This window comes from Engystomops pustulosus, chromosome 1, assembly GCF_040894005.1.
Source record: "Engystomops pustulosus chromosome 1, aEngPut4.maternal, whole genome shotgun sequence".
In the NCBI taxonomy this organism is placed as follows: Eukaryota; Metazoa; Chordata; class Amphibia; order Anura; family Leptodactylidae; genus Engystomops; species Engystomops pustulosus.
Genome location: NC_092411.1, coordinates 263,838,834 through 263,858,728, shown reverse-complemented (window position 1 = coordinate 263,858,728; position 19,895 = coordinate 263,838,834). Strand labels below are relative to the sequence as shown.

General features: G+C 40.9%; 1 long non-coding RNA gene across 1 annotated transcript; it reads left to right on the top strand.

Moving 5' to 3' along the window:
• Nucleotides 1–11,792: 11,792 nt before the first annotated feature.
• On the top strand, nucleotides 11,793–19,647 carry LOC140112747 (uncharacterized). Its single transcript, XR_011852705.1, has 3 exons — nucleotides 11,793–12,056; nucleotides 19,233–19,341; nucleotides 19,504–19,647. It is a non-coding gene; the product is annotated as an uncharacterized lncRNA (long non-coding RNA).
• Nucleotides 19,648–19,895: the final 248 nt, after the last annotated feature.

The window sequence follows — 19,895 nt, the reverse complement described above, 5'->3', positions numbered from 1 at the left end:
ATTCTTTTCATGAACATAATTTGGAAGATGTTAATCTTTTTGATAAGGGTTAATTACATAGTAAACCTGGTATGGTATCTAGATAGTGAGCTTGAATATGGTGCTGTATGTAGATAGTGACTCTAGTGGCTCTGGTACTGTATCTAAATAATGAGCTTGGCTCTGGTACTGTATCAAGATAGTTATCTTGGATCTGGTAATATACAGTATGTATATAGTGAGCCTGGCTTTAACACTGCATCTTGATAGTGACCTTGGTTCTGGTAATGTATCTAGAAAATGAGCTTGGCTTAGATACTGTGTGTACTGTAGGCAATGAGCTTGAATCTGTTACTGTATATTGGTAGTGTGATTGGCTTTGGTACTGTAACGGTAGTGAACTTCGTTCTGATATCAATTATATGTAGTAAGCTAGGTTCTGGTGTCATATCTATATTTTCTTTTGCTTCTGAAACTGATCATTTTAAAGGACATCCACCATCAAAATCCATCATGGATAAATCAGGGACACTTACTCATAGATCCAGGCACCATGACTGTGGTAAACTTCTTATATTTGTAATCCATGGCCTCCTTCCTTCTAAAATCAACATGTAAAATTATGCTAATGAGCCTGTGTTATCATAGCCCCTCCATGCTGCAGCTTCACAGGCTGTTACACTGTCTCCCTTCCCCCTCTGCTCCCTCAGCGCCTCCCTACTACCTCTGCCTGATGCAATCTCACTGAAGCAGAGGAAGTTTTAGTACACAGTGGGAGGGGGAAGTGCTACTGTACAGTAAAAAAGTCTATTAAGCTACATATCAGGTAACACCCCCCCCCCCCCCCAGAGCCTTTCAGGCTCATTAGCATAATTTAAAAAGTTGATTTTAGAAGGAAGAAAGCCAAGGATAACAAATATAAGAAGATTACCACATTCACGGTGTCTGGATCTTATACAGGATCACTATAAATCCAATAACTGCAACCACTATAAATACATGACACATTCTCATTATGTTACGTCTTTTCTCTCTGTATTTCGGATAGTTTGTCATGACTCTTTCAGGTTGATAACTAATATTTTTTGAAGAAGACTAAGTATTGTATGGCACAGTCTGATGCACCGGCAGCTTCTTTCCATGGAAATTTTCCTATAATGAAATTCAGCCATCGCTCTCTGCTTCCCGGAGACGGTATCACACATGATAGCACTAGACACACGGCCTCGGCATCACATTGTTCATGGAAATTATTTCAAATGTTGGCAAACATGTAATTTTCCGCTCTTTACATTTATACATCATTTCTGTTTTAACGCTTTTCCATCTTTCTGCTCCCTAATCGTTGATTCCTTCCCTTTAAATCATTCAATGAGCAGTTCTGCTCCTCTGCTCCCGTAAAAGGCGCACTCACACGCTATATAGGAACGGAGCTCGTCCTGTCCTCACGGAAGCCATAATTTTTTCGGTTTTTTTTTCATTATTAAAGGGGTTGTCTACTTTCAGCAAAAATTTTATATGGTCCATGTAAGGAAAAGTTATAATTTTCCAATATACTTTCTGTATCAATTCCTCGCATTTTTCTAGATCTCTGCTTGCTGTCCTGCTATAGAAAGCTCCTATGTTTACTTCCAGTGGATAGAAAGCGGTCCATGGCCATGTGATAAGCATGTAGATGCACAAGCCGTTAGTATCACAAAGAGCAATCAAAACCGTGTGATATACAAGCCGGACACCTGCGTGTCCATCTCATGACCATGGACGACACCTTAACGGTTGACACCCCTCATAAATGTACGGCTCATTGGACTATGACACCAAGTACCACTACAATCATTATGAAATGCAAGAGGCCGATAGATCACTACTTAAAGGGAACCTGTCAGCCGCATCTAGTCCCCGAACCAAAGGTCCTACTTCATCTACTGAAGTGAGAAGCTTTGCATGATGATATTGAAATTAGTCAGCTGCTCCTGTGAGTTACAGAATGACCCCCACTCTGCTGTGTAATCCTGGGAACTGAGCCGTCCTGGTGTTCCTACACACACCACCCTGTAAGCTGCAGCACAGAAAGGGGTGTGAATAATGTGTGTAGGAGGCGGACAGTGGGCGTGTTTATCAGAGGACTGAGGAGGAAGGGGGAGCTGCAGCCTGACATTGGAGATCTCAGGAACACCCATCTGACTCCATTCACAGGATTACACTGCAGAGTGGGGGAAAGGGGGTTCATTTTATCATTCACAGAAGCTGCTGACTCATTTCAATATCATCATACAGAGAAACTCACAGAAGATGAGGTAGGACCTTCAGTATGGAGGGAAACATGTGTCTGACAGGTTCCCTTTAAATAGTACAGCCTGGAAAATTTGCAGAAAACAGTTGCCGTTTTATCGCCTACTCAAAATTAAAATGCAACCAATGGCAATTAATAATTTATTTGTATCCAAGAGAAAATAAAATTTCAACTCATTCATCCTAAAAAACACAAAGTCAGTCATAAAAAAAAATGTAAAAAAATTATTGTGTCACATATTGTAGTGATGCACAAGTTTATTCCATAAAACATGTTTTTATTCTAAAAAGATTGTACACACACATATATATATATATACAGGCGGTCCCCTACTTAAGAACACTCGACTTACATACGACCCCTAGTTACAAACGGACCTCTGGATTTTGGTATTTTGCTGTACTGTAGTCCTAGGCTACAATAATCAGCTATAACAGTTATCACCGGTGTCTGCAATTAAGATTTATTGTTAATCCTGGTTCTTATGACAACCCAACATTTTTAAAATCCAATTGTCACAGAGACCAAAAAAGTTCTGTCTGGGGTTACAATTATAAAATATACAGTTCCGACTTACATACAAATTCGACTTAATAACAAACCCACAGACCCTATCTTGTATGTAACCCGGGGACTGCCTGTATATATATATATACACATACAAAAGAGAGCAGTACAGTGTCCAGTCTACAAGGGGGGTGCAGAGTCCAGGGCAACAACTCATGTAGACATCAAATTCCAAAAATGAAGCAGCACTCCAAATCCAACAGGCAGTCCCCTACTTAAGGACACCCAACTTACAGATGACCCCTAGTTACAGGTGAACCCTCTGCCCCCTGTGACCTCTGGTGAAGCTCTCTGGATGTTACTATAGTCCCAGACTGCAATAATCAGCTGTAAGGTGTCTGTAATGAAGCTTTATTGATAATCCTTGGGCCAATTACAGCAAAAAATTTTGAAAGTCCGATTGTCACTGGGGCAAAAAAAAAATTGGTTTGGAGCTACAATTATAAAATATACAGTTTTAACTTACATACAAATTCAACTTAAGCACAAACCCATTTAACCTAAGTTCAGAAGATACAAGTAGATCTTACGGAAGAGGTGGCAGGTGGTGTGGGAACGGGAATGTAGAAAATAAAACCCAAATTGCTGTAGTCTGGGACATTTTTTTTCTGCTTATCACCCAAGATACTGGGAGTTGGCATATGAGAGCAATCCAGCGTAATGACCACAGGCAGGGAGCAACTAAGAGAGGGAGGGCCCCATAGCAGACATCTGAATGGGGCCCCCATTCCCCTCAGAAAATATACATATGTGTATACGCAAACATTTATACACTGATATATACATGTATACACTTACACAGATCTGTCCCAGGAGCTGCTGACCACATGGGGGAAGTACACGGCAGGAATTACAGATGAGATCCCTAGTCCTGTCATTTTGCTGTCATATCTTATCTGAGTTCCCGATTCATGCTGTATACTGTGGATGATGTGCACTGTTATATACATACTATGCTGTAAGACGTGCAGCATAATACGGTATGTATATAATGGTGCACATTCTCCATTTTATTGTGTGTCAGGTCGGATGCCAGGGCCCCATGACACTGTGGACCCCATAGCAGCTACTATGGCTGCTATCACTGTAGTTATGCCTCTGACCAGAGGAAAAACTTTGAGTAAGTACAGTAGTAAGGCAGCATCTTATTTGTACAGGCTGGAGTATGACTGTGCTCATCTCAGGGGATGTATAAGTATACTAATTGACTTTTTTTGTTCAAATGGCCCAAGGTGGTCTTAGGATAATAAGTCTTTGTCCTTGTCTTCAGTCCGGCACAGCTCTGGCTGCGACATGTATCACACTGCAGCGTGATGCAGCATAACCAATGAGCCTCTGTACCAACCGGAGGTAAGGAAAGAGGTAAGAATTAGTTGTATAAAATTGTGTAAAAATTACAAAAAACAGATAACGCCTTTAACTGTTAAAGGAACACTCCAGGGAAAGCTACTTCATTGAACAATGCATGGTGCAGGGTATGGAGGGAGGAGCAGGACTCATTCTCATTGGTAGAACCTGGAGTCCTGCTCCTCCCTCCTGCTCAAGGTATAATCCAATAAATCGGCTGTGACTATAGTGTGGGATGACAATTTCAATTATACCATTTGGACAACTGTACAACTTTTCAATCACTTTTTATTTCAATTGGAGGCAAAAGTGGCAAAAAATTGTCAATTTGGGCACTTTATTCCCTCACAGGGATCACAGTGGGGAATCCACTTATTGCCCACTATATACAGGAGCCACTGGCTACTATGGCAGTTAGCAACCAATCACAGCTCAGCTTCAATTTTGACACAGGTCATTAATATGAGCCCTGAACTTTGATTGGTTACTATAGGCAATGAGTATAAGATGCTTATGTGTTGAGGTAATACAGAAAGAGACAGAGAGAGTCCAAGAGAGAGACCGAGAGACAGACAGACAGAGATGAAACATACTTACAGAGACTCTAAGTCTGTCTCATCTATATGAGAAAGCAGACTGAAAAGCAGACTGTTATATAGAAGTAGTACATTGACAATATACTACAATTGAGTATATTGTTCAAGTGATCAGATATATCTGTAATGTTAGTCAAAATAATAGTAAAATTTATATATCAAAATATATGTTTATATATACACATATATATATATATATATTTTTTTTTTTTACTAATATTTTAAATATATTTTTTCTGATCACAAATTGTCAATATACTATTATTGTCAATATACTTTTATATAAAAGTCTGCCTGTAATATAGATTGAGGGATGACAGCTATGGGAGCGTATGGGGCCCCCCAGCAGTCACGATTGTCTCCCTCCGCCATGTATGGAGTGGACTCAGCCCTGATAAAAATATTTGTGTCTGCAGTATATGAGAGGTGGAGCAGGACCCATGGCAGCAGCAGGCGTCTGATATAACAGCGCTGGTAACTTCTGCCACATTGTGACAATTACAGTAAAGATAAGTGAATTGTTTTGCTTGATTTCCCCAATTTGCCAATTGAACAGCCCATAGCATACAAAGCAAAAATCAATTCACTTATTCACATCTTTAATTTTCTGAAAGCCAAATGCCAAAATCCAAATGCACAACACCTAACGCCTTGTGATTGAAAGTCTATACCAGGGAAACTGAAGAATGTCTGCTCCTCCGTGTGATAACACCAGTGTTCTCAGTTAGGGTTTATTCATAAATATTATATGTGTTTTGGTAATATTTTATGGATTGATTTCTGCCCTGTTAGAGGTGCACAAAGTATTATAACTGATTCATATTGGAAATATATAGAAATTGTTGTTGTCCTTTGTAGAGACAGGTTCTCCTTACAATGATGCGTGGGGTCCTGCTCTTGGGGCTGCTTTAAAGCCCCTGGAATACCAGAACAGCTGAATAAGCCTCCAAGATAACTCATTAGTTGTTGTTTAATCTGTGTCACGGGTGCAGCCACGACCCACGTCTTGGGTCGTGGGCTCACCCGTGCTCCCCTCCGCGCCCAAGCGCTCCAACTCTAGCAGTTTGGCGTGTGTGACCCTGCCTCCTAGGGCGCGTGCGCGTCAGCTCCCAAAGATTTAACGGGCCAGAGCACCATTGATCGGTCCTGGCCATTCCCGGAATCCATGATAACCCAGCCTCTTCCTGCACACCCTGCCGGATCTTTGAGCTTCTATGACTTTGAGAAATCTGTTTCCCAAATCTCCTGCACTTAGTCTGATTTCCCGTTGTGACCCGGGTTCTGTTCCTGATATTGCTTCTCCGCTGCCTGCCCTGACTTTCTGCTCTGCCTCTGACGTTGAACCTGTGCTGCCTGTCTCGACCTCCTACCAGACCCGACCACGATTCTGCCTCTCGACTCTGTACCCCGCCTTGGCCGCCATTGCGGACAAGACAATGATCCCAGTACTAAGCCCCCTAAACTGCTACCTGCCTGCCAACTGGATCCTCCCTAGCCAGAGGACAGTAACTGGCCGACGTTCCCTTCCTACGACTATATGAGGAGAGGAAACACGAATCAAGAAAGAATAAGACAAAAGAGAGGTCAGAAAACTGGATCACAAAAGGAATAGTGAAAATACGTAAGCCAAGATCAGATAACCAGAAATACAGAACAATAGCACAATCCAAAGAGCTAGCAGAAAATATAACCAGCACTCAACTAGCAGTGAGCGGAATACAGACAGGAAGTCAGAGAGACTTCGCTGCAGGTGACTGGAGCAGAGCTCTGTCCATCACAGCTTTTAGCTACTGCTGGACCAGAGCTGCAGAGGGACTGGTTGTGGTCCGATTAGTCAAGACACAGCCAGGAACATAAACCACAGTTCACAAGTGAAAACACAGATAGAAATTAAACACATCCTAAGCCACGTATTCCAGACAGAGGAAGGCACTTGCACGATAGTTACAAAACTATTGTCAAAAATGTAAGATTCAGTATTGAAGAACTGGAAACAATTGACGGTAGATTATAGGAAACTTTCTAGGAGATCAGTGAACCATGTTCTGCCCTACCCTGAAACTGTATAGAATCTCTATACAGTTTCAATAAGACAAATGAATTCCTTTCTGACAGAAGTCTATGACCTCCCACCCAGCCAAGCAAGTTCTCTATACTGTAGTGACAAGATGTAACGCCATTGGTATCAATTCCTTACGGAAGATACTTACTGGTTTGGCTTTTATTCCATGTCTCCAGGAATCAGACATTGATGTAGAGGTAACTGCTTTCTATGGTAGCACAATAGGAATATTTCTTTTTTGACCCTGGAAACATATTTGCATATTCCTTTCCCAGAATCCCCAGCAGGGCATGTATGACCTTCAAAGCTCTATACATCTCCATGGGTAGCCTGTAGAGATAAACTCCATAAGGAAATTGAGTTATTTCCTGACCTTACGCTATATAACATACCTTCTACAAATGTCCAACTCAAGATACAAATGAACAATTTGGGCAACTGCTTTTTTTGTGTTTAACCTCTCAGTACACATAATATTTTTCTCCACGTGTATGGCCCCTCCAGGCCACAGTATAACACATCTTCTTCTTCCCTCAGTCACTGTTCCTGGTACCATGAAGATCTGAGACTTAGTGGCTTAGGCTATAGTCTGTAGTCTACCGTACAGTTTGTAGCGTACACTGTGACTACCCCTCCCCCATGCTCATGGCCCTGTGTCCTGCAACAGCCAAGAGGATTATAGTATAACATACCTTTGGTTTACAGTAAGTAACCTCTGGAGCAAGCCGCGGGACACATGTAGTTATTATGCAGCAGTTAGCTTGGGCTTTCAGGACAAAGCATTTTATATAATTTTTCCAAGCTCAACTTCAACAAGAAGTAACTTTTTCATCCGCCTTTTGAGATCTTGTTTTTGTGAAGGAAGAGTTGTGTTTTCCAATGGCTTTATTATAGGGTGTAAAGAACATAATTAAAAAAATGTTTTAACTCTTTCCTGTGGGAGAGAAGAATAAAAGGGCTATATTATTAAAAAATTATACTTTTTTAAGTCATTTATGCAGTTCGCCATAAAAGATTACTCTGTAGCTTGGTGTAAACAAGGAGACACCATAAATGGGCAGGTTTTCTTATGTTTTACCCCACCTTTTTCAAAAGGACACATTTGTTTTTGTGTCTCCTTGTTACGAGAGCTAAAACTTTTTAATACCTCATTATTAGGACTTTTCTTCTGGTGAAATAATATACCGTATTTTTCGGACTATAAGGCGCAGAAATCAAAGGTGCGCCTTATAGTCCAGTGCACCTTATATATGAACCATACTTACAGACAACAGCTTCCTTGAACTGTGCACAGGTCTGCCACCTGCTGGTCAATCATCTTTATAATCAGATGCGCCTTATAAACTGGTGCGCCTTATATATGAACCTAGACGTTTTAGCAGGTGCGCCTTATAGTCCGAAAAATACGGTAATGTTTTAATTTATACTATTATAGGGTATATTCTACTTTGTGAATGTTTTTTTAATCCATTTTTTGGGAGGCATACAATTATGTTGTGTTTATTGCGCACTATGTTATTTCATAAAAAAAAATTGTGAGTATTTTTTACTTTTATTATTTATACTTTGTTTTTATTTTTTAGCTTTTTATTTATTTAACTTTTTTTTACTGACTAACATGATGACTTAATACACTGCAGTATTTCTGTACTGTAGTGCTTTATTTTCCAAATTACAGCCAGTCCCCTGGTTACGTACAAGATAGGTTCTGTATGTTTGTTCTTAAGTTGAATTTGTATGCAAGTCTGAACTGTATATTTTATAATTGTAACTCCAGACAAATTTTTTTGGTCTCTATGATAATTGGATTTTAAAAATGTCGGATTGTCATAATAACCAGGATTAACAGTAAAGCTTCATTACAGACACCTGTGATAACTGTTATAGCTGATTATTGTAGCCTAAGGATAAAGTACAGTAAATTACCAATATCCAGGGGTCCGTTTGTAACTAGGGGTCATCTGTAAGTCGGGTGTTCTTAAGTAGGGGACTGCCTGTAGACTCAGGCTCACAGTACCAGCTCACTCTCCAGGTCAAGAATACTTGTTCTTATGCATTAAGTACCTGCAGCACATGATGTGCACATGATGAGTCCTTAAAGTCCCTGTAAGAAGGAAATACCGAGCACCAGCTCAGGGTGAGCTGGTGCCGGAGCTTATTTTTGTTAGTGTTTTAAACCGTTGTATCGCAGTTTAAAACACTTTTTAAACTTTATAGCCGAAGCTGCTTCGGCGCAGGGAGGTACGCGCTCGGCGCTTACCATGCGCGCGACCGTGCGCGCGGCTATATAGTAAGTGAAGGAGAGCTGGTGCTCGGTATTTCCATCTTAAACCTGCCACTTCAAGTGGTAGGTTTCCTTTAACCTGTTCAAAATTGTTTGCAAATGAAAGCTTACTGCCAAATAAATACTATTCTCAGAGGGTTATTTAAATTCCTTTAAATATCTAAACCTTTATATAAATAAACCTGTCATCGGTATCTCACATTTTGAACTAATGACAGGTTCCCATAGGCTTTTTAATATGAATTACCCATCTTCTTTTAAAATAAACATTCTTTGTTCCATTCCGTTTTTAAAATATATAAAATGATCCCTAGATCCCTGCCACCAAATAGGGTCGAGACATGGAGGTGTCTGTTATAATCCTGTGTAATCAAAGTCTGCCAGCTCTCCCCCCCCCTCCCTCATGCTCCCTCTTCCTCCATACAGAATTGAGCTGACCCTGTGAGGTCTGCATGCAGGAAAAGGAAGTAGGATGGAGGCAGAGATTCTTTACTTAGATTTGCATTCTGTCCTACACTGGTCTGAACACTGCTTTACTTCACTCCTGGCTTTTTTTATGGATTTTCACCACACTCGTTTGTCTCCTGTGACTTTGATGTGGGCTGCTGATAGTTAAGCGAGTTGTGATTGACATATGCTCCCACCACTCACATTCCCCCCTGCCAGTCTGGTTTGTCTGGATGTCAAGGGAACCAATCACTTTCTGGACCTGGACTCTGATAAGAGGATTGTCTGCCCAGTGCTTAATAATGGTTTCTGGACTTTTGTATTTTTTGATCTTGTGACCCTTGCTTGTCTTCTGACCATCTATTTGTCATTTGATTCATTTGGTATGCACTTAGATTTGACCCATATTTGTTGGACCATTCTGTGTTTGTTTTTTGTCTCTGTGTTTTCACTATGGCGCAAGGAAGGAAACGTCGACCAGTTGTCACCACCATCTAGGTCAGGCAAGTAGGTAGGGACAGCTGGGTGAGTCTAGTTGTCTATTCCCAAACAGCAGCATTACAATGTACTATGTGATCAAATTGATTCTGATCACTAACTTCTCCCCCACACCCTACTAAGGCACATAATAAACCACTAATCAACAGAATTACTTCCACTACTCTTCTTCCTTCCTGTTTTCCAATTGTAAATAATTCATGAACACCGCATCATCCAAAATCTTCCTCTTATATGATATGCACATCTGGGAATGGATACCAGCTTACGTTGTTATCTGTCAGACTAGAAGAAATCTGCAAGAACAAGGATCATTGATCCCTATTCCCGTATCTGATATTGCATTTAAAACCACACCAACGCATGCGGACTCACCGGTGCCTAATCACTCTCCTAAATGAGTCTTACTGTATGTTTATCTCCATAAATCATTAAATGTGGCTCTATATATAGGCTGGGAGCCATTACAGCAAAGACTCTGAATGAAGCTTTCCAATCATCGGAGCGGCTTGTGCGGTGCTGTGGGGGTGCATTCCTGTTCTCGTACATGTAGAGACGATAGAGGGTGCGTGGCTGCTTACAGCTGCTTCTACTCGCTGCCTGCTGAGACCATATGAGGTTCTGCAGCCTCTCTAGCATCATCAGCGAACAAATTCACAGCAGATGTCAGCTGCGCTGGGTTAACATTCACAACCCTCATTTGATTACTAATGAGCTCAAGCTCATTTATCTGTTCCCTATTTAGCTATTTGGATTGAAGCTGTCCTTTAACACGTTTCCTTCACGGTAAGCGCGAGCGAAGCAACACGTTTAATTGTAACTGGTGGCCTTACCACTTTCAATCCAATATTTACCTTGTCTGACTCTAATACAGATTTAAAAGTAAGGAATGACTTATAAATATCCATTCTTTGTCAGCTATGAAGAAGGTTTGCGGCTCAGCATAGTTTTATTATATCATAAAGTCTATGTCCGCGTTAAGTCCACGCTGGATACGGGTCCCGTCCCTGATTGCTTTCGCATTGCAGGCTTACCGTCTGGCCATGTCCCAGCTCCCCTAGGGCACGGGAGGCACCTTTCTCTCCTTCTTAAAGGAGCAGGGCTTGTCCCAGCCTATCAGCGTGGACCTCCATCCATAGAGTCCAACATGCCCTGCTCCACGCGCATGAACAAAAGGTTGGTTGTCCTGCTGTATGGTGTCTATTTTGATTTGTCTTCCTGTGTGTGACCCAGGCCTGCTCTCTGACCCTGTTTCTGTTCTGTGCTCCCTGGTATAAAACTCTGGCTTGTTTCCCTATCCTGTGCTGCCTGCCATGACCTTATACCTGTTCCTGACTCTGCTTGTGCCTTGACTTCGGACTAACTCGGACTACCCTCTTTGCCTCACCCATTAATACCGGTGTCTTAGTGCCCACTGGGCCAGCTTCTATCCATACTGGGACCACCACAAGAGGAAGCGGACTTACAATCAGGGGGAAAACAGTAGAGGTCCAGGGATAATACCCTTAGTGTGTGGCCCAAGCTCAAACTAGTTAGATAGCACAGTGGGTTTACAACCAGCTGCTCGGTACTGTCCAAAATTATCAGCAATTATCACAAAACCCAGCACCAGACGTTGATAAATTTGTCTGTTATTGTGGAAATTAAAGAGCTAAATCTGCCCTTGTGTCTCTCACATGCAGGAGCAGACTCTCTCATTCATCGACAGCATGGACCTTAGTCATCAACAGAGACTTCAAGTTAAGATGGAAAGATAAGGGAAAACTTTTGAACAAATTTGTTGTATTTGTTGAGAATATAACTCAACCTGCTTTTTCCAGTACCTTCCAGAAAGGATTGTCCAGTTTCTATAAATTAAATGAAGTCTCCTACTTCCCCAAGAATACTGATCTTCCGGCAATATTAGACAGGGGTTCTGCTGCAGGCAGTTCTACACCAGGTCCAGTCTGGCACAGAATTGCCTCTTAGCTGGCACCAATTCCTGTAAGTATAAAACCTAGAGAAGCATTAGAGGCTCATAGGAGGCTTACATATTCATGGGCCAGAACCAGGCATTGCTACAAATTTGTGCCTAAATTATAGTTAAAGGGAACCACATTTTGAGCTATTCTAGCTATTAACAGGTTCCAGTTCTAGCACTATTTACAGTAATGGCCACCTTTTTAATAACCTAAATCATCTTTTTAATCTTAACCGCCCCCTCTGCCAGATATTTTTCTTAAAGGTCCAACCCCTCCCCCCCCCCAACCTCACTCTCAACTACTCCTCCCCTGCTCTGAAGTCATCCTCGGAGGAGTAGCTGGGAGTGTGGACATTAGTGGTGGTTGGGCTCTGGCAAGTGGGGTGAGGTCGGAGGAGAGGAGGAGAGGAGGAGTATCTGGGAGTGCTTGTTCTGGCAAACTTTTTATTGTGATACAAAGCCTTGGGTTTTAGCTAAAAAAAGGTGGCCATTACTTTACAAAGTGCTGTGGAAACCTGTCAATAGCTAGCATAGCTGAAAATGTGGTGACAGGTTCCCTTTAGGTTGCAAAATTATTATGCAGGACAAATTAATAAACTAATCACAGAAAATTATAATAAATAAAGTAATAATAATAAAAGTAATAATTCAGAATTCAGAATGCAAAATAGAGACTAAACCAAGTGCAGTTACTGACTAAGAGCAACAGAAAACAGATACATCTGCCCCGCTGGGTTTTGTGGAAAGGGAATAACTAAGAATTTGTTTTATGAAACTTTTAGCAACTGAAGAAACTATTTGTGAATTGCGAAAAGAAATATTTTTTAGTGAGGCATTGCCCTGTAGAAAGTATATTAAAAAATACAAAAATGCTAACTTTGATACATTTAAATAATCTTGAAAAATGTTCTATTCTAAAATTGTAACAAAGTCTTTTCATTTAACATAATGTAACACAATTATTAGTTGAAGATTGGAAGGATGCAGCCCTCCCCCCTACATTAATTTAAGGACTTATCACATAAGCTCTTAAAAACATGAAAATCTTTTCCTGAGGTTGGCTGCCAGTGTATATGAGAAACAGACTGTTGCATAAATTGCACTGCTAGAGGAGAGGCTCGCAACTCATAAATAATGCATTTTGACTCATCCCTAGTTACCTGGTAAACCATTTGTGAATTTCCTACACACTCTTAAAAAATATCTGCAGTTTATGAATAAATTCTTGTTTAGAAAAATCTTCTCTAGTTCAAGGCTAAAGAGAGCCAGCCGGCATGTAGCGGGCAAGCGTTACTGAAATATTAATTGTCCAGATTTGCATATCCGTCTATAATATCCACAGACTCGACGGCGCTTGGATTTTCTTGTGTAGTGGATGGATGAGTGTCAATAGTCGGGGGGTTGTGTACCCCGTATACAGGCAGTCCCCGGGTTACGTACAAGATAGGGTCTGCGGGTTTGTTCTTAAGTTGAATTTGTATGTAAGTCGGAACTGTATATTTTTTTATAGAATTGTAACCCCAGACACATGTTTTTTGTTCTCTGTGACAATTGGATTTTGAAAATGTTGGATTGTCATAAGAACCAGGAGTAACACTAAAGCTTCATTACAGACCCCTGTGATAACTGTTATAGCTGATTATTGTAGCCTAAGGCTGAAGTACAGTAAATTACTAACATCCAGAGGTCCGTTTGTAACTAGGGGTCATCTGTAAGTCGAGTGTTCTTAAGTAGGGGACTGCCTGTTGTCTCATGCATACTAGTCTGACAACACGTTTTCATAGAGTGTTGTGGGAGAATAATTAGGCAGCATTTTTAATTTGGGAGTTGATACGTTGTAAATGTGGTGGCTCGATACTATTGCATTCTCCTTGGTAACCGGGCAACCGTACGGCGCTGTGATGCAGTGACTAAAAGATATATATTAGACTAAAAAAATATAACACGAGGGGGGACAAGCATCAGATAGATTTGCCATTGAAATGTATTATTCATAATCATAATGGGGGTCATTTACTAAGGGCCCGATTCGCGTTTTCCCGACGTGTTACCCGAATATTTCCGATTTGCGCCGCTTGTACATGAATTGCCCCGGGTTTTTGGCGCGCGATCGGATTGTGGCGCATCGGGGCCGGCATGCGCGCGACAGAAATCGGGGGGGCGTGGCCGAACGAAAACCCGACGTATTCGGAAAAACCGCCGCATTTAAAAACCGAAAATGTGTCGCTTGGGGAGCGCTCACCTTCACCTTCTATGGGATGGTGCATTCCGGGGCGTTAAGATTATTTTCGGCGCTGCAGCGCCACCTGGTGGACGGCGGAGGAACTACCATCTTAAATCCCAGCCGAATCCTGTGCAGAGAACGCGCCGCTGGATCGCGAATGGGCCGGGTAAGTAAATGTGCCCCAATATCTATTTTTACTGGCTGCATTACTGCAGCTTTTATGAATTTATGTTAAAATCCAGAATTAGACACCATTAACCAGTTCATGACTGCGTTTAACAGGTGTCTGCGCTGGGATTGTGCGCTGGCTTCTATGTGACAGAAATAAGGGGGCGTGCCGTTGAACGATCCGACCAATTCGGACTGAGCACGGGATTTCTAAATAGAACAACAGGATCTTCTTGCTCAAATAAAGGTTTAACTTTCAAATTGTGTCGCAAGCCCAAACAATTACATGCACCATGAAGAAGAAGGTGAACTCTGTCGGACCTGAGCGGGGAAGTGACACAAGCAGGATATTGGGGGCACAATCTTAGTGAATTGCAGCACAGTGCATTATACACAGACAATGCACTTTCAGTGAACTCGATCTGGTAAGTGTTTGTTGCAATATGCAACAAAGTCTTACCAGCTATGAAGGGCCCATGAGCCCTCTCCATTCACCCGCAGCCAACCCGTGGCGTAGTACTACGTCACGTGTTGGTGTTGGTGTGCTTTGGACCACTAATTAAAAATTCCTGAGGATATATCTTTGGCACATTTCCATTTATTTCTTAAAATGATGAGGGCGACTTATCACACTGGGGAACATGTTTGTTTATTTTGACTTGTTTTTTATTTCTTTTTGCAGATTTTGTTATATTTGCAAATTTTTGGGAGTATTTGCACTTTTTTTTCCGCCAGAATGTTGAAAAGTTTGCCGGTGTGTATGTGTCTGTTGCAGTGTTTCATGTTGCATGTATCCTTGTAAGACGCAAGATGTAAGATGTTTTCTATGATTTGTGCCTTCTTCACCTGATATTTTTGAGCAAATTAGAGACTTTTAGGCGCAAATCTAACCAACTCATACCTGGTTCCATAAATGTTTTAAAATGCGCCTAAAAAGGATGCACCTGAACGCCGGACCCAAACTTGCAAAGTAGTCTCATCTCTAGCTGTGACAAATAAGTCTCAAAAATTAGTAAATAAAACCATAGACCGTGGTGATAGATGACACCCAATGGGGCACATTTACTAAGGATCCGAACACCAAATTTTTGTCGGGTTTCCCGACTTTTTACCATTTTGCCCTGAATTGACCCAGGTTTTTGGCGCACGTGATCGGATTGTAGTGCATCGGCGCCGGCTTGCATGGGACACAAATCGGGGGGCGTGGATGTTGGAACAACACGACTGATTCGGACAAACCGCAGCGGGGGAAGCGACGGATGCAGGAAATCGGGCGCACGAGCTATGTGCGGAAGACTCGAATCCTCGTCGGACAACACACAGCGGGGATCGCAACGGGACGGGTAAATAAATGTGCCCCAATGTGTAGTCTATGAAAAAAATTAAGGGATGCCAATAATGGTGAGCAGCACTTGTGTCAAATTTTCTTTTACCCCCGGACAATCTGTTTAAAAATGTCCTGACCTGATACCGAATATTCACCATTGCACGTCTGATACATTTGGAGTTGCTGAATGGACACAAATGCCATCGAACTCTGTTCCCTATTCATACCTTTAGGTGGAACGGCCCTGAGTTACTACAATAATATACATCTTTCTTCTACGAGCAGAATTTGTCTTTGACAGTTAACACAATTCGATAAAATTGTAATATTACTTCAGAAATAATAAAAAGACAAATATAAATTCCATAAAGTTTCTCAATGGAATTAGCTACTATTAAAATATTGTTTTTAGAATTATACATATATTATTACACATATTACCCAATGGACAGAATTAAGAGATATCTACGATATATTATTTTTTTGTAAAAACAACAAATTCATCTGGGAATTCCAAAGTAATATTGAAAGTCAATGTTAGAAGTAAAAAAAAAAAACTCAATTTCCCAATTTCTGAAAAAAACGCAGCCATTGTGTACAATAATAAAATTATTCATTTTTTCAAAAAAGTGAGCTGTGACTTGGGACGTCTTATGGGCTTTTTGTGAAAATATCTCTTTTTTTAATATAACTATGATTAGCATTACTTTTACTTTTGACAGTCCCTTTAAATGTAAGTGTGGTTCCACTTAAAGCTACTTGAGCTCAATTTGTGTGGAAAATTTTAGCTTTCTTTACCTACCTTTGTTCTAAATTATGTTCTTAACTACTTGTCTGTGCTTTCTGTAAGAATAATTATTTTTCTCTTTCAGGTTACAGCATTTTTTTTCTCATTGAAAGCAAAGTAAATTTAATAGTAATAATAGTAAAAAATAAAAGTTATATGCTTCTTTTAAAATAATACTTTGGTGGGAATTATCACACCTTCGCACGTTGTGCATCAGCCTATGACGTCAACCACCGACCCCCAATGATCCAAATATATATTGAGAGTCTCTGGCCTCCTGAAATATATCCAGTGGGCAGCTTTGCTCCCGAGCAATTCTAATCCGGGTCCTGCAGGAAACCGCTGTGCCAGCCCACTCCCTCCCCGTCATGGCCTACTTCATACCCACTTGGTGTTGAGTTGGCATAAGGGGGTAAATAGTTGCAATTTCTACCTGTGTGTCCATCAACTGGGGTGGTCCTCATGAGACTTCCCTTTGAAGACCCATCACTTTGGATTTAGGTGTGCTTTTAGGGTTCACCATATACTTACCTGTTTTTTCATGGCTTTGTGAAAAAAATGTAGCAATTTTTTAATTTTAATTTTTTAATATTAATATCTTTAATAATACTGCAGCCAGGGAAGGGATTTAGATTGCAAATTTTTGGCCCCATTTATAACTTTACTACCTACACACTGTACTATAAACAGGCATCTTGGGAAAGGAGGAGTGATGTCTTCTGTTCTTCAACTCTGGAGGCCCTTTAAAGGTCCTGGAAGGGCTTGTGAGTACAGGTGTGACAAGAGCTGAAGCAGATGAATGAGGATTTCAGGGCTTGGGGGTCCCTCTCTTTATGATCTTTACAGGGCAGTGTCAAACCTAGTGGATGGTGTGGGTTGGACCCGTAGAACCCCCCCTATCCTCGAGCATCTATAACGCCCCAGTTTTTGTGTCCTCCATGCATATAGTCCTTTTCCACATTCCTGTGCAGCAGTTTTTGTCTCTTGTAGCAGGTCGGATGTCATGAAATCATCACGTCTGACGGTTTCAGATGCCAGCACAGTTGCAGCAGAGAAGACTGTGCCTCAGGGGAACATAGAAAGGTGAGTATGCCATTTTTTTATTTTTCACAAATGTCTTTGATTGTGGCCCAGGCCTGAATATTCCACGTCCTGGTGGCTACAGACCACGGTATTAAAGGACATTAGACCTGTCTGACATGTTCTAAAATGCATAAAACATCCACTGTAGAGGTAAACAAAAATAAAGTAATTTTAAACCCCTACAGGTATCAAGTTAGTGATTGGCTCATTATCTGTTTGTCAAAAGTGATAGGAACTAGAAAAGGCTGGTGGACCTGGAAAATGTTAACAGCAGGGGATTGTGGGGTTATTGAGGTTTCCTCAGTTTTTAACCACATTATTTCCCTTTCTAAACATTTTTTTCTAACCATTCTTATAGAGGTTTGCCACTTTTCACTAAATCTCTTCCATTATACAAGTCTCTGAATGTATATGTACCTGTGTCTTTGTCTCCTTTGAGAACTTCAGCTTTCCCTTGTTCTCACCATGCTGCCCTCTACATACATACTGCTGACAGAGACAATAAGAGGGTCATAATTTTCCTGCTACAGCTCCTCCTATTCAGCTGAGCTCCGAGATGTAAACAAAGAAGCACATAGAGTTTGCACACAGCACAAAAGTAAGTAGCAGGACTGCTGAATCACTTGTTGACCATTCAGGGATTATCCACAAAGCATTAAAGGCACATAGGGAACGTATGTAAAGAGTGGCCAACCTCTTTTAGATACCTTTAATCTAAGTGTCTTAGTTGTATGTCCTGACATCTTAACATATTTCCTCAGATAATGTAACATGGCTGTGGGTAATTCACAGTCTTACTTTAGTGGAGTCACTATACTTTTGACATTTTTTATCAGCATCTTTACAATCTGTAATGTTATACAATTGTTCTGTTACAAAAGAAGATAATGGGTTCACCAGCAGTCAAGTACCCACCTTTGGGTGCACGGGAAGCTTATTTATACTACAAATAAATCTGCATTTTCTCTTTGCATTTCATTATATTTTACTACTGTATTCACTGTTCCATCTCTATCCCTGCACCAGGAACTGACCTACTCTATGCCCCTCCCCACCAACTTCATGTAAGGAATTGCGTCCTATTCATTGTTAGTACAACCCAAGGTAAAACCCTCCCATTGGTTTCCCAGCTGGACAGCCGCCTGTTTTCTCAGTTTAGACCTCAACTGCTCTGTTAGATTTCTCTACTGTTATAGTGACTTTTATAAATCCCAAGATGTAGCAGTATAGCATCACATGGGCAGCTAGAATGAACCATCTTTGCCTGCTGGGTGGACAGTGTTATTATACTTTCCTCTATATCCTCTAACTATACAGTATGAAGACACTTAACTTTACACAAATACTGCACATCATCATTAAAAAATATTAAAAAATCCAAAAAATTTAAAAAATGAATGCTTTTTATGCCTTGACGAACATCTTACTCTTCACCTCTAGCTTTTTTGATATGGTAAAATTAAAGGAAAAGTCAATTCTTTTTGCCTATGTCCTAAAGCATATATTTAAGCGAAATTGCCCTCTTTTTATGGTTTTGTATATTTTCCTATATTTTAGAAGGTGGTTTATGGTTGAGTAAGAAGGTTACAGTATATTCTCTCTAATTACAGAATCACGGGCTCTCTCCTGAAGCTATTTCCTCGCTAGGCTGTCTTCGTGTCGCACAGAATTTTTTCTCCCTCTATATCGGACTTCAATAAGCACAGTAGCTGCTGGAAGGTTGTACCTAAACCTGCTTTGCATAAACATCATTTCTGTGCATTGGGCTTTCTGCCTGGTTCAAAGTGTTTCACTTGTTTCGTCTGAGGTTGCAGTTTCACCCTTCATTTCTGTAAAAAGTACCTGTTTATTTAATAAGATGATTCTTTGTTTTCCTGTTAGGCGTATATAAGAATAATATGAGAGGAGACATAGATACTACAAAGCTGGAACTCTACTGAATTACTAACAATGGCTACAAACATCCATAGGGATTTTCGGAGAAAGAGACGCATTAAAGAACAGCGCTAGGAGCCATTAAAGTATTATTACGTCACATAAAAGAGTTTTTTTTCTGGCAAGTGCTATGAATTTGATATCATGGAGAAAATAAATGATGGGTGGGAGTGGTCATTATAGGGCAGTTAAAGGGATTTTCCCATGAAACAAGTTAGGCCTTATCCACAGGATAGGGCCTAACTTGCTGATCGGTGGGGGTCTCAGAGATATCATGAAAAAGGGGTGTCCGATGGGGTCCGAGGAACCTCCATCGGACACCTTGTCATTCCCCAAAT